Source organism: Ranitomeya variabilis, chromosome 5 (assembly GCF_051348905.1).
Source record: "Ranitomeya variabilis isolate aRanVar5 chromosome 5, aRanVar5.hap1, whole genome shotgun sequence".
Taxonomy (NCBI): Eukaryota; Metazoa; Chordata; class Amphibia; order Anura; family Dendrobatidae; genus Ranitomeya; species Ranitomeya variabilis.
The window spans coordinates 547299408-547315786 of NC_135236.1; positions in this window are offsets into that span (position 1 = coordinate 547299408).

Consider the following 16379-nt stretch of genomic DNA (forward strand, 5'->3'; position numbering starts at 1 on the left):
GAGGACGATTGCAAGGAGGGACCGCAGACAGACTTACTAGGCCTAAAATAATAAAATAGCAGGCTCTATGCAGTTTTAAATAGGTTACATGAGAACACAGGCAGCATTGGTGTGGTCAGCGGAGGACAATTGCAAGGAGGGACCGCAGACAGACTTACTAGGCCTAAAATAATAAAATAGCAGGCTCTATGCAGTTTTAAATAGGTTACATGGGTACACAGGCAGCATTGGTATGGTCAGCGGAGGACGATTGCAAGGAGGGACCGCAGACAGACTTACTAGGCCTAAAATAATAAAATAGCAGGCTCTATGCAGTTTTAAATAGGTTACATGAGTACACAGGCAGCATTGGTGAGGTCAGCGGAGGACGATTGCAAGGAGGGACCGCAGACAGACTTACTAGGCCTAAAATAAAAAAGCAGGCTCTATGCTGTTTTAAATAGGTTACATGGGTACACAGGCAGCATTGGTGTGGTCAGCGGAGGACGATTGCAAGGAGGGACCGCAGACAGACTTACTAGGCCTAAAATAATAAAATAGCAGGCTCTATGCAGTTTTAAATAGGTTACATGGGTACACAGGCAGCATTGGTGTGGTCAGCAGAGGATGATTGCAAGGAGGGACCGCAGACAGACTTACTAGGCCTAAAATAATAAAATAGCAGGCTCTATGCAGTTTTAAATAGGTTACATGTGTACACAGGCAGCATTGGTGAGGTCAGCGGAGGACGATTGCAAGGAGGGACCGCAGACAGACTTACTAGGCCTAAAATAATAAAATAGCAGGCTCTATGCAGTTTTAAATAGGTTACATGAGAACACAGGCAGCATTGGTGTGGTCAGCGGAGGACAATTGCAAGGAGGGACCGCAGACAGACTTACTAGGCCTAAAATAATAAAATAGCAGGCTCTATGCAGTTTTAAATAGGTTACATGGGTACACAGGCAGCATTGGTATGGTCAGCGGAGGACGATTGCAAGGAGGGACCGCAGACAGACTTACTAGGCCTAAAATAATAAAATAGCAGGCTCTATGCAGTTTTAAATAGGTTACATGAGTACACAGGCAGCATTGGTGAGGTCAGCGGAGGACGATTGCAAGGAGGGACCGCAGACAGACTTACTAGGCCTAAAATAAAAAAGCAGGCTCTATGCAGTTTTAAATAGGTTACATGGGTACACAGGCAGCATTGGTGTGGTCAGCGGAGGACGATTGCAAGGAGGGACCGCAGACAGACTTACTAGGCCTAAAATAATAAAATAGCAGGCTCTATGCAGTTTTAAATAGGTTACATATGTACACAGGCAGCATTGGTGAGGTCAGCGGAGGACGATTGCAAGGAGGGACCGCAGACAGACTTACTAGGCCTAAAATAATAAAATAGCAGGCTCTATGCAGTTTTAAATAGGTTACATGAGAACACAGGCAGCATTGGTGTGGTCAGCGGAGGACAATTGCAAGGAGGGACCGCATACAGACTTACTAGGTCTAAAATAATAAAATAGCAGGCTCTATGCAGTTTTAAATAGGTTACATGGGTACACAGGCAGCATTGGTGTGGTCAGCGGAGGACGATTGCAAGGAGGGACCGCAGACAGACTTACTAGGCCTAAAATAATAAAATAGCAGGCTCTATGCAGTTTTAAATAGGTTACATGGGTACACAGGCAGCATTGGTGTGGTCAGCAGAGAATGATTGCAAGGAGGGACCGCAGACAGGCTTACTAGGCCTAAAATAATAAAATAGCAGGCTCTATGCAGTTTTAAATAGGTTACATGGGTACACAGGCAGCATTGGTGAGGTCAGCGGAGGACGATTGCAAGGAGGGACCGCAGACAGACTTACTAGGCCTAAAATAATAAAATAGCAGTCTCTATGCAGTTTTAAATAGGTTACATTGGTACACAGGCAGCATTGGTGTGGTCAGCGGAGGACAATTGGAAGGATTGTCTGACACAGTTAGTACTCCCAAAAAATAAATAGATGTTAATGTCTGGCAAAACAACAAAACAAAAAAACAAAAGTGTGGCATACTTAGTTACAGGGGTGGGTGCCTCTGCTGAGTTTCAGACATAGTAATTTGGCACTAAGTATTTACTGGTGTCAATATAGAACACTGACCCTGACTATTTTAACTAGCATCATACATGTCAACAAATTGGTATGGTCAGTGCCAGGCATTGAAGGATGTCAGCGCATAGACTAAACATTGTTGGAGCTGTGAGAGATAATTTTGCACGTGGTAGAGCACAGTTTGAGCTGGGGGGGGAACTCTCTTGTGGCCGGCGGTACAGGCCCAGGGCCCCTCATGTTACAATGGTGTGTCTGACGTTGGTTGCGTGCCACCACCGCCAGAGACACTTTATTGTACTATGAGGGACCCAGTGGCAGTGCCGTCGACCAAAAGCGGGCACACCCACCTCTTCAGACAAACAGTACTCTAACGGGTGCTTGCGCCAAGTGGCGAGACCACGGCCCCGTGGGGGGAGTTTTCCCATTTAGAGAGGTGTAAACATGTCGTATGCTGGACAAACAGCTGCTGCAAATTAAGAGATTGGAACACTCAGTAAGACCAGTCCACAAGCAAGACCTTTTTATAGGAAAGCTAGGTGTCAGCCGGGAAAGGTGGGGCAAAATAATTTGAAATCCAGGAGTGGTTCATTTTAATGAAGGTTAGATCATCAACATTTTGGGTAGCCAGACGAGTCCTTTTTTCGGTTAATATTGAACCAGCAGCACTGAATACTCTTTCTGATAGCACACTAGCTGCTGGTCAAGCAAGCTCCTGCAATGCATATTCTGCCAATTCAGGCCAGATGTCTAATTTGGATGCCCAGTAATCAAATGGGAATGACGGTTGAGGGAGAACATCGATAAGGGCTGGAAAATAGTTAGTAACCATACTGGACAAATGTTGTCTCCTGTCACTTTGAATAGATGCTGCAGTACCTGTCCTGTCTGCGGTCATTGCGAAATCACTCCACAACCTGGTCAGAAGACCCCTCTGTCCAACGCCACTTCTGATTTGTGCACCTCTAACACCTCTGCCCTGTAGCCCCCTGCAGCTCGTGTGAGAACCATCACCGGCGCTGTGTGCTGGGAATGCCTGAATCAAACGGTCTACAAGAGTTGCTTGTTTGGTTGCTAATATTTGTTGGAGGTTCTCAGGGGCTGACTGGCATTTTTCAGCCTGGGGGGCAATCACAAAGCAGTGGCCCTTCAGTTGCGGTGGCCCTACTTTTCCCTAATAATCTCTGGCCACTGCATAAAAGTAGCAGAGATAACAGGCTTTAAAAACAGACTGGTTCATAGATATGGGAACAGAACGGAGCTTGCTGCATAGATATGGTAGCAGAACCAAGCTTGCTCCAGAGATATGGGAGCAGAACCGAGCTTACTCCAGAGATATGGGAGCAGAACCGAGCTTACTCCAGAGATATAGGAGCAGAACTGAGCTTATTCCGGAGATATAGGAGCAGAACCGAGCTTACTACAGAGATATGGGTGCAAAACAGAGCTTACTACAGAAATATGGGAGCAGAACGGAGCTTACTACAGCAGTATGGGAGCAGAACCGAGCTTACTACAGAGATATGGGAGCAGAACGGAGCTTTCTACAGAGATATGGGAGCAGAGCAGAGCTTACTGCAGAGATATGGGAGCAGAGCAGAGCTTACTACAGAGATATGGGAGCAGAGTGGAGCTTACTGCAGAGATATGGGAGCAGAACTGAGCTTACTACAGAGATAATGGAGCAGAACCGAGCTTACTGCAGAGATATGGGAGCAGAACGGAGCTTTCTACAGAGATATGGGAGCAGAGCAGAGCTTACTGCAGAGATATGGGAGCAGAGCAGAGCTTACTACAGAGATATGGGAGCAGAGTGGAGCTTACTGCAGAGATATGGGAGCAGAACTGAGCTTACTACAGAGATAATGGAGCAGAACCGAGCTTACTGCAGAGATATGGGAGCAGAACGGAGCTTACTACAGAGATATGGGAGCAGAACTGAGCTTACTACAGAAATAAGGGAGCAGAACCGAGTTTAATAAGTCTACTACATGGAACCAAGCCTGCTACATAGAAACTGGAGCAGAACCGAGATTATGGCATACATACGGTACCATAATCTAGATTACTACATTGATACAGTTCTAGAACCAAGCTTACTGCTTAGATATGGTGCCATAACGGAGCTTACTTACAAACATACATACAATAATACGGCTACACAGTGCCTACTACTATCACCACTACACAGCGAATACATAATATTATAATATCACCATTACCTCTATATGAAACTACATTCTATACAAAGACCAATGACACCACCATACACCCTTTACTATGACTGAATCACATTTAGCTGCTACTAAATAAAAAAAAGGTACCTAAAAAGAGCAATATTACAACCTAACAGTAACCGTATATTGGTAGATACCAGTTCCGCAGAACAAGTGATTACAGTACAGTTATATATAGTAACTTACACACGACGTTCTTTCTGATTCAGATCGTTCACTTTTCTATCTGGCCCAGACCGACATGACAACTTCTCCAGCCAGGACTCGTCTGCACAGATTACTATAAAGGCACATTTGACTTCTCACATTTCTACCGCCGTCCCCATCTATTCCCAACCTACAAAAACTCCCCACTCTGTGTGCACCTGCAGTGTGGACCACTGACCCCAATATTTAATCAATTGTGTCATTGCTAGGATTACTCCCACCCCCCAAAATTAAAATATCTCACAGAAAGTAGTAATGCCCCTACTGTGCAACGACATGTATGGGCCTTTGAAGGATATAAATATATAAATACAATTGTAAATGCATTAATTAAAAAAAAAAACCACAATACTAAGTGCTATTAACATGAACTCTGTATTTACTGTCAGTGTACAGGTAATACAGGGATCACCAGTGACATTATACACAGGAGCTCTGTAAAAAGTGCCAGTGTACAGGTAATACAGTGATCACCACTGGCAGTGACATTATATACAGGAGCTCTGTATACAGTGTATGGTGTCAGTGCACAGGTAATACACTGACTCACCAGTGACGTCTCTAGCTGAAGTCCTTCATCTTTGCTTTTCTCATTCATGCAGCACAGACCGCCATCGCTTCTTCCAGCCAGGACTCGCCTCTGCATAAAAAAAACACAGTTATCTAGAGCACATTCCCCACTTTTTCCCTTTCTTCTACACTACACATCTGAATACAGAGGTCCACCCACAATCAATATATAATTGGTTATTATGCAACCTCATAGATTGCAAGCTTACGAGTCCCCCATCATGTGCAGTCCCCCTTACCTCCCACTTCATGTGCAGCCTCCTTTAACCCCCAAAATTCCATCATGTGCATCCTCCTTTAACCCCCAAAATTCCATCATGTGCAGCCTCCTTTAACCCCCCAAATTCCGTCATGTGCATCCTCCTTTAACCCCCCAAATTCCGTCATGTGCAGCCTCCTTTAACCCCCCAAATTCCAACATGTGCAGCCTCCTTGAACCCCCCAAATTCCATCATGTGCAGCCTCCTTTACCCCCCAAATTCCATCATGTGCAGCCTCCTTTAACCCCCAAATTCCATCATGTGCAGCCTCCTTTAACCCCCCCAAATTCCATCATGTGCAGCCTCCTTTATCCCCCCAAATTCCATCATGTGCAGCCTCCTTTAACTCCCCGAATTCCATCATGTGCAGCCTCCTTTAACCCCCCCAAATTCCATCATGTGAAGCCTCCTTTAACCCCCCAAATTCCGTCATGTGAAGCCTCCTTTAACCCCCCAAAATTCCGTCATGTGCAGCCTCCTTTAACCCCCCCAAGTTCCATCATGTGCTGCCTCCTTTAATCCCCCCAAACTCCATCATGTGCAGCCTCCTTTAACACCCCCAAATTCCATCATGTGCAGCCTCCTTTATCCCCCCAAATTCCATCATGTGCAGCCTTCTTTAACCCCCCAAATTCCGTCATGTACAGCCTCCTTTAACCCCCCAAATTCCATCATGTGCAGCCTCCTTAACCCCCCCAAATTCCATCATGTGCAGCCTCCTTTAACCCCCCAAATTCCGTCAGGTGCAGCCTCCTTTAACCCCCCAAATTCCATCATGTGCAGCCTCCTTTATCCCCCCAAATTCCATCATGTGCAGCCTCCTTTATCCCCCCCAAATTCCGTCATGTGCAGCCTCCTTTAACCCCCCAAATTCCATCATGTGCAGCCTCCTTTAACCCCCCAAATTCCATCACGTGCAGCCTCCTTTAACCCCCCCCCCAAATTCCGTCATGTGCAGCCTTCTTTATCCCCCCAAATTCCATCATGTGCAGCCTCCTTTAACCCCCCCCAAATTCCATCATGTGCATTCTCCTTTAACCCCCCCAAATTCCGTCATGTGCAGCCTCCTTTAACCCCCAAAATTCCATCATGTGCAGCCTCCTTTCACCCCTCCCCACTTCTTCATTTGCAGTTACCCACCATTTAATTTAAAAAAAAAAAAAAAAAAAAAAGGTTTTTTTATACTTACATCACCACTCGCTCCCTTGCAGCGCCTCTCTGCTAGCGTCCTGGCCGCCGGGACATGTCGGCACGTGCGCGATGACGTCATCGCGCACGCCCGACACCTGACCCGGAAGTATAGAGAGATATCATGGAGGGAGCAGGAGCTGTGCAGCCGTAAAGCTGACAGCCGCGCACAAAGCTCCCGGACCCGGCGCGGACGTGTGCGCCGACTGTGACTGCTGCCGGCCGCTTCACAGTGCAGCGGCCGCGTCACAGTGCAGCGCACACGGCCGCGCACAATTTGATGCAGCTTTGCACACAATTTGCAGCTTTACAGCCACCACCAGGCGGCTGGCCCTGATCAGCTGCAGGGGGAGCGGCCCGGGGGGCATTTGCATCTTTGCAACCCGGCCCAGTCCGCCCCTGGAGGTTCTCATGTGGCATAATATTTTGCAATTTGCCTTTATAGCGAGGATCAAGGAGGCAGGCCAACCAGTAATCGTCATCGGTCATCATTTTAATAATGCATGGGTCACTTTTGAGGATCCGTAAGGCATAATCCGCCATGTGGGCCAAAGTTCCAGTTGTCAAATCTGCGGTTGTGCTGGTTTGAGGGGCAGTTACAGGCAAATCTACGTCACTTGTCTCCCTCAAAAAACCTGAACCCGGCCTTGCCACGCCACCAATTTCCATTGGCCCCGGAGAAGCTTCCTCATTTAAAAAATACTCATCCCCATCATCCTCCTCGTCCTCCTCCTCTTCGCCCGCTACCTCGTCCTGTAGACTGCCCTGACCAGACAATGGCTGACTGTCATCAAGGCTTTCCTCTTCCTCGGCTGCAGACGCCTGCTCCTTTATGTGCCTCAAACTTTGCATCAGCAGACGCATTAGGGGGATGCTCATGCTTATTATGGCGTTGTCTGCACTAACCAGCCATGTGCATTCCTCAAAACACTGAAGGACTTGACACAGGTCTTGTACCTTCGACCACTGCACACCTGACAACTCCATGTCTGCCATCTAACTGCCTGCCGTGTATGTGTATCCTCCCACAAATACATAACAGCATGCCTCTGTTCGCACAGTCTCTGAAGCATGTGCAGTGTTGAGTTCCACCTTGTTGCAACATCGATGATTAAGCGATGCTGGGGAAGGTTCAAAGACCGCTGATAGTTCTGCATACGGCTGGAGTGTACGGGCGAACGGCGGATATGCAAGCAAAGTCTGCACACTTTGAGGAGCAGGTCGGGTAACCCCGGATAACTTTTCAGGAAGCACTGCACCACCAGGTTTAAGGTGTGAGCCAGGCAAGGAATGTGTTTCAGTTGGGAAAGGGCTATGGCAGCCATGAAATTCCTTCCGATATCACTCACTACCTTGCCTGCCTCAAGATGTACAGTGCCCAGCCATGACTGAGTTTCTTTCTGCAAGAACACGGACAGAACTTCCGCGGTGTGTCTGTTGTCGCCCAAACACTTCATTGCCAATACAGCCTGCTGACGCTTGCCACTAGCTGTCCCATAATGGGACACCTGATGTGCAACAGTGGCAGCTGCGGATGGAGTGGTTGTGCAGCGCCCCAGAGTCCTGGTCGTTGCAGTACTGTGGCTCCGCCACTAAGGGGGGCTATGGTACGTCTGATGGCACTGAAGGAGTTCATCTGACCAGGTATCACATACACCAATACATTTCACAGTCGGGCCTCCAGGGGGAGCTAAAGGTACTATTCATTAGGCCACTCCTCACATACTGGTAAAACTGGGGGTCAGGCAGGAAGTTAGGGAGAAAGCTGACTGGGTTGGAACCAGGCAACACCTTGTGGCAGAGGGTGTTGTGGGGGAAGATTCGGTAGGGTCTCTGTCAGGGGTGAGATCCTGACAGAGGCATGGCAACGAGAAAGAACGTTACGGGACCGTGCCTGCTCAGTATAGCGGCGGTGCCCCAAGAAAGGATAAGAAGCGAGATTTATTGTGGTGAGTGAGAAACGAGATCAAAGCAAGAAGGAGAATACCAGTAGGAGTCGTGCTGTAAGACCGAGGTAACTTCCTACTGAGGCGCACAACCGGCAGCCGGAACGCAGAGGAAGTATCTATATATATCTAGCTCTAAGCAATACTTCAAACCAACGGCAGGACAGTCAGTCACAGGCGGGCTGTCTCACCTAAATCACCTAAGAAGACATAGGGGGCAACCTGTGGAGAGGGGCGACTCTAGGGTCCCGGAAGAGCTCCGAGCCTACCCGTCATACGGGTGCGTCCCAACCGTAACATCAGGGAGGGACGGTGGATTAGCAGAACATCATCTAATCGAGTTGTGAGGGAACACGAGAAACAGACACAACAGCTGTGGGGACTATCCCGTAAGCACAGCATGGGAGGACCACAACACCTAGCGCAAGCAGGAAGGCACAGATTTCCACCTGCAAAGGGAACTCTGGAGGTGCCATCGGACCAGCCGGACTTGCGCAGCCCTGTTAGCCGTATTCCGGACTGAGGACCCTGAAGCCTACAGTAAAGAGGTAAAGAGACTGCACCCCTGTGTCCTTGTGATTGATTGCGTCTTGCACCACACACCGAACTGTCACCCTCTTATTGGGCGCCCATCAGCGGCACCATCCACATCCTCTCATTGTGCGCCCCTCAGCAGGGTCACGGACCGGGTCTAGCCACCGTGACAACCCCAGAGCAGAGACTCAGAGGCCCGGTACCGGGTACCCCTAGGCCCTGCGGCAGTGGGGGCTAGAGTTGAGCGACTTTCATTTTTTTAAGATCGAGTCGGGTTTTGTGAAACCCGATTTTGTCCAGAGTCGAGTCGAGTGCAGTCGGCCGATTATCGCTAAAAGTCGGGGATCGACCGAAACACGAAACCCAATGCAAGTCAATGGGGAAGCATAGTCGGCAGTGAGTGGAGGCCAGGAAAACACCTACAGTGCCCATTTTAATGCCAAAAACATCCATTCTTGTTTCTGAAGCTTGTCAATCTTAATTAACTTTATAATAATAGTTGGGCATAGGGAATTGGGGGTCATTTGGCAAAAGTTGTGGGGGGAGTAGGGCTGGCTCAAGTTTTTCGTGGGCCCAGGAAATGCGGACTACGTCACGGCGGTGTTGCAGGGAAAGGTAAGTATTTCAACGTTGCAAGTGCTGTGATCCTGAGCAAGCAGGGGGGGCCCACTCGTTCGCATTGGCACTGGCACAGGGCCCCTCAAAGTACAGCGGTGTGTTTGCATGGCGGGGGCGCCTCCCACCGGCAGCGACACTTTTGCGTACTCTGAGGGGCCCTGTGCCAGTGACGTCGCCAACGAGTATGCCCCCCCACCTGATGAAGGAACCTGCACTTTCATCTGCACCTTCCTCTCTGTCCCTGTGTAAGGTGGTATAACATGCGGGAAGGGGAACCTTACTTTCAGCAGGGTCAGATTCTGGCTGTGTAGAGTATAAGGGGAATGTAGTGGTCTAGGTCAATGTACCAGCAGACTCATCTAGCAGTGGCTGGGCAATGGGCAGGATGAGGAGGAAACAGATATAGGGCCAAAGAATAAAGTAGGCTAAATGCAGTTCAAAATTGGTAACAGGACTAAACAGGCGGCATTGCTTTGTTCAGTGGAGTAGCAAACCCAAGAGCAGCAGACAGTTTCAAGGGCCTAACCACACTAGTAGGCCAAATGCAGTTTAATATCTGATAGTATAGGGCGAAAGCCAGAATGTGGAAGCTCAGCTTTGTTCTGTTGAGGACAACACCAGGCAGGGGCAGACAGACACCTTTAGCAATGCCGGAACAGCCAATGGCATTTTTAAAAATGGTAATTTGGAACAGAAGGTTGAAGCACAGCTTTGTTCAGTTGAGGACAACACCAGGCAGGGGCAGACAGACACCTTTAGTAGGCCGGAACAGCCAATTTGTTTTAAAAAACAGCAGTTAGTAAGAGGCAGAAGGTAGAAGCTCAGCTTTATTCAGTTGAGGACAACACCAGGCAGGGGCAGACCCCTTTAGTAGGCCGGAACAGCCAATTGCATTTTTAAAAATGGTAATTTGGAACTGAAGGTTGAAGCTCAGCTTTATTCAGTTGAGGACAACACCAGGCAGGGGCAGATAGACACCTTTAGTAGGCCGGAAAAGCCAATTGCATTTTTAAAAATGGTAATTTGGAACTGAAGGTTGAAGCTCAGCTTTATTCAGTTGAGGACAACACCAGGCAGGGGCAGACAGACACCTTTAGTAGGCCGGAACAGCCAATTGCATTTTTAAAAATGGTAATTTGGAACAGAAGGTAGAAGCTCAGCTTTATTCAGTTGAGGACAACACCAGGCAGGGGCAGACATTCACCTTTAGTAGGCCGGAACAGCCAATTGCATTTTTAAAAATGGTAATTTGGAACTGAAGGTTGAAGCTCAGCTTTATTCAGTTGAGGACAACACCAGGCAGGGGCAGACATTCACCTTTAGTAGGCCGGAACAGCCAATTGCATTTTTAAAAATGGTAATTTGGAACAGAAGGTAGAAGCTCAGCTTTATTCAGTTGAGGACAACACCAGGCAGAGGCAGACAGACACCTTTAGTAGGCCGGAACAGCCAATTGCATTTTTAAAAATGGTAATTTGGAACTGAAGGTTGAAGCTCAGCTTTATTCAGTTGAGGACAACACCAGGCAGGGGCAGACAGACACCTTTAGTAGGCCGGAACAGCCAATGGCATTTTTAAAAATGGTAATTTGGAACAGAAGGTAGAAGCTCAGCTTTATTCAGTTGAGGACAACACCAGGCAGGGGCAGACATTCACCTTTAGTAGGCCGGAACAGCCAATTGCATTTTTAAAAATGGTAATTTGGAACTGAAGGTTGAAGCTCAGCTTTATTCAGTTGAGGACAACACCAGGCAGGGGCAGACAGACACCTTTAGTAGGCCGGAACAGCCAATGGCATTTTTAAAAATGGTAATTTGGAACAGAAGGTAGAAGCTCAGCTTTATTCAGTTGAGGACAACACCAGGCAGAGGCAGACATTCACCTTTAGTAGGCCGGAACAGCCAATTGCATTTTTAAAAATGGTAATTTGGAACTGAAGGTTGAAGCTCAGCTTTATTCAGTTGAGGACAACACCAGGCAGGGGCAGACAGACACCTTTAGTAGGCCGGAACAGCCAATTGCATTTTTAAAAATGGTAATTTGGAACTGAAGGTTGAAGCACAGCTTTATTCAGTTGCAGCTTCTTGGCAATAATATAAAGAAGACGAGACAGGACAACACTCGTTGGATGCCATATCTGTGTTTTCACTGGAAAAAAAACTGTCATTTAACTACTTGTAGGAGAAAGTTTTTGTAGCTGGAGGCCACTTTTTGTATTGTACCAGTTTTTGGTTGTATGTTTGGAACTGAAGGTTGAAGCTCACCTTTATTCAGTTGAGGACAACACCAGGCAGGGGCAGACAGACACCTTTAGTAGGCCGGAACAGCCAATTGCATTTTTAAAAATGGTAATTTGGAACAGAAGGTTGAAGCACAGCTTTGTTCAGTTGAGGACAACACCAGGCAGGGGCAGACAGACACCTTTAGTAGGCCGGAACAGCCAATTTTTTTTTAAAAACAGCAGTTAGTAAGAGGCAGAAGGTAGAAGCTCAGCTTTATTCAGTTGAGGACAACACCAGGCAGGGGCAGACAGACCCCTTTAGTTGGCCGGAACAGCCAATTGCATTTTTAAAAATGGTAATTTGGAACTGAAGGTTGAAGCTCAGCTTTATTCAGTTGAGGACAACACCAGGCAGGGGCAGACAGACACCTTTAGTAGGCCGGAACAGCCAATTGCATTTTTAAAAATGGTAATTTGGAACTGAAGGTTGAAGCTCAGCTTTATTCAGTTGAGGACAACACCAGGCAGGGGCAGACAGACACCTTTAGTAGGCCGGAACAGCCAATTGCATTTTTAAAAATGGTAATTTGGAACAGAAGGTAGAAGCTCACCTGTATTCAGTTGAGGACAACACCAGGCAGGGGCAGACATTCACCTTTAGTAGGCCGGAACAGCCAATTGCATTTTTAAAAATGGTAATTTGGAACTGAAGGTAGAAGCTCAGCTTTATTCAGTTGAGGACAACACCAGGCAGAGGCAGACAGACACCTTTAGTAGGCCGGAACAGCCAATTGCATTTTTAAAAATGGTAATTTGGAACTGAAGGTTGAAGCTCAGCTTTATTCAGTTGAGGACAACACCAGGCAGGGGCAGACAGACACCTTTAGTAGGCCGGAACAGCCAATGGCATTTTTAAAAATGGTAATTTGGAACAGAAGGTAGAAGCTCAGCTTTATTCAGTTGAGGACAACACCAGGCAGGGGCAGACATTCACCTTTAGTAGGCCGGAACAGCCAATTGCATTTTTAAAAATGGTAATTTGGAACTGAAGGTTGAAGCTCAGCTTTATTCAGTTGAGGACAACACCAGGCAGGGGCAGACAGACACCTTTAGTAGGCCGGAACAGCCAATGGCATTTTTAAAAATGGTAATTTGGAACAGAAGGTAGAAGCTCAGCTTTATTCAGTTGAGGACAACACCAGGCAGGGGCAGACAGACACCTTTAGTAGGCCGGAACAGCCAATTGCATTTTTAAAAATGGTAATTTGGAACTGAAGGTTGAAGCTCAGCTTTATTCAGTTGAGGACAACACCAGGCAGGGGCAGACAGACACCTTTAGTAGGCCGGAACAGCCAATGGCATTTTTAAAAATGGTAATTTGGAACAGAAGGTAGAAGCTCAGCTTTATTCAGTTGAGGACAACACCAGGCAGAGGCAGACATTCACCTTTAGTAGGCCGGAACAGCCAATTGCATTTTTAAAAATGGTAATTTGGAACTGAAGGTTGAAGCTCAGCTTCATTCAGTTGAGGACAACACCAGGCAGGGGCAGACATTCACCTTTAGTAGGCCGGAACAGCCAATTGCATTTTTAAAAATGGTAATTTGGAACTGAAGGTAGAAGCTCAGCTTTATTCAGTTGAGGACAACACCAGGCAGAGGCAGACAGACACCTTTAGTAGGCCGGAACAGCCAATTGCATTTTTAAAAATGGTAATTTGGAACTGAAGGTTGAAGCTCAGCTTTATTCAGTTGAGGACAACACCAGGCAGGGGCAGACAGACACCTTTAGTAGGCCGGAACAGCCAATGGCATTTTTAAAAATGGTAATTTGGAACAGAAGGTAGAAGCTCAGCTTTATTCAGTTGAGGACAACACCAGGCAGGGGCAGACATTCACCTTTAGTAGGCCGGAACAGCCAATTGCATTTTTAAAAATGGTAATTTGGAACTGAAGGTTGAAGCTCAGCTTTATTCAGTTGAGGACAACACCAGGCAGGGGCAGACAGACACCTTTAGTAGGCCGGAACAGCCAATGGCATTTTTAAAAATGGTAATTTGGAACAGAAGGTAGAAGCTCAGCTTTATTCAGTTGAGGACAACACCAGGCAGGGGCAGACAGACACCTTTAGTAGGCCGGAACAGCCAATTGCATTTTTAAAAATGGTAATTTGGAACTGAAGGTTGAAGCTCAGCTTTATTCAGTTGAGGACAACACCAGGCAGGGGCAGACAGACACCTTTAGTAGGCCGGAACAGCCAATGGCATTTTTAAAAATGGTAATTTGGAACAGAAGGTAGAAGCTCAGCTTTATTCAGTTGAGGACAACACCAGGCAGAGGCAGACATTCACCTTTAGTAGGCCGGAACAGCCAATTGCATTTTTAAAAATGGTAATTTGGAACTGAAGGTTGAAGCTCAGCTTTATTCAGTTGAGGACAACACCAGGCAGGGGCAGACAGACACCTTTAGTAGGCCGGAACAGCCAATTGCATTTTTAAAAATGGTAATTTGGAACTGAAGGTTGAAGCACAGCTTTATTCAGTTGCAGCTTCTTGGCAATAATATAAAGAAGACGAGACAGGACAACACTCATTGGATGCCATATCTGTGTTTTCACTGGAAAAAAAACTGTCATTTAACTACTTGTAGGAGAAAGTTTTTGTAGCTGGAGGCCACTTTTTGTATTGCACCAGTTTTTGGTTGTATGTTTGGAACTGAAGGTTGAAGCTCACCTTTATTCAGTTGAGGACAACACCAGGCAGGGGCAGACAGACACCTTTAGTAGGCCGGAACAGCCAATTGCATTTTTAAAAATGGTAATTTGGAACAGAAGGTTGAAGCACAGCTTTGTTCAGTTGAGGACAACACCAGGCAGGGGCAGACAGACACCTTTAGTAGGCCGGAACAGCCAATTTTTTTTTAAAAACAGCAGTTAGTAAGAGGCAGAAGGTAGAAGCTCAGCTTTATTCAGTTGAGGACAACACCAGGCAGGGGCAGACAGACCCCTTTAGTAGGCCGGAACAGCCAATTGCATTTTTAAAAATGGTAATTTGGAACTGAAGGTTGAAGCTCAGCTTTATTCAGTTGAGGACAACACCAGGCAGGGGCAGACAGACACCTTTAGTAGGCCGGAACAGCCAATTGCATTTTTAAAAATGGTAATTTGGAACTGAAGGTTGAAGCTCAGCTTTATTCAGTTGAGGACAACACCAGGCAGGGGCAGACAGACACCTTTAGTAGGCCGGAACAGCCAATTGCATTTTTAAAAATGGTAATTTGGAACAGAAGGTAGAAGCTCACCTGTATTCAGTTGAGGACAACACCAGGCAGGGGCAGACATTCACCTTTAGTAGGCCGGAACAGCCAATTGCATTTTTAAAAATGGTAATTTGGAACTGAAGGTAGAAGCTCACCTTTATTCAGTTGAGGACAACACCAGGCAGAGGCAGACAGACACCTTTAGTAGGCCGGAACAGCCAATTGCATTTTTAAAAATGGTAATTTGGAACTGAAGGTTGAAGCTCAGCTTTATTCAGTTGAGGACAACACCAGGCAGGGGCAGACAGACACCTTTAGTAGGCCGGAACAGCCAATGGCATTTTTAAAAATGGTAATTTGGAACAGAAGGTAGAAGCTCAGCTTTATTCAGTTGAGGACAACACCAGGCAGGGGCAGACATTCACCTTTAGTAGGCCGGAACAGCCAATTGCATTTTTAAAAATGGTAATTTGGAACTGAAGGTTGAAGCTCAGCTTTATTCAGTTGAGGACAACACCAGGCAGGGGCAGACAGACACCTTTAGTAGGCCGGAACAGCCAATGGCATTTTTAAAAATGGTAATTTGGAACAGAAGGTAGAAGCTCAGCTTTATTCAGTTGAGGACAACACCAGGCAGGGGCAGACAGACACCTTTAGTAGGCCGGAACAGCCAATTGCATTTTTAAAAATGGTAATTTGGAACTGAAGGTTGAAGCTCAGCTTTATTCAGTTGAGGACAACACCAGGCAGGGGCAGACAGACACCTTTAGTAGGCCGGAACAGCCAATGGCATTTTTAAAAATGGTAATTTGGAACAGAAGGTAGAAGCTCAGCTTTATTCAGTTGAGGACAACACCAGGCAGAGGCAGACATTCACCTTTAGTAGGCCGGAACAGCCAATTGCATTTTTAAAAATGGTAATTTGGAACTGAAGGTTGAAGCTCAGCTTCATTCAGTTGAGGACAACACCAGGCAGGGGCAGACATTCACCTTTAGTAGGCCGGAACAGCCAATTGCATTTTTAAAAATGGTAATTTGGAACTGAAGGTAGAAGCTCAGCTTTATTCAGTTGAGGACAACACCAGGCAGAGGCAGACAGACACCTTTAGTAGGCCGGAACAGCCAATTGCATTTTTAAAAATGGTAATTTGGAACTGAAGGTTGAAGCTCAGCTTTATTCAGTTGAGGACAACACCAGGCAGGGGCAGACAGACACCTTTAGTAGGCCGGAACAGCCAATGGCATTTTTAAAAATGGTAATTTGGAACA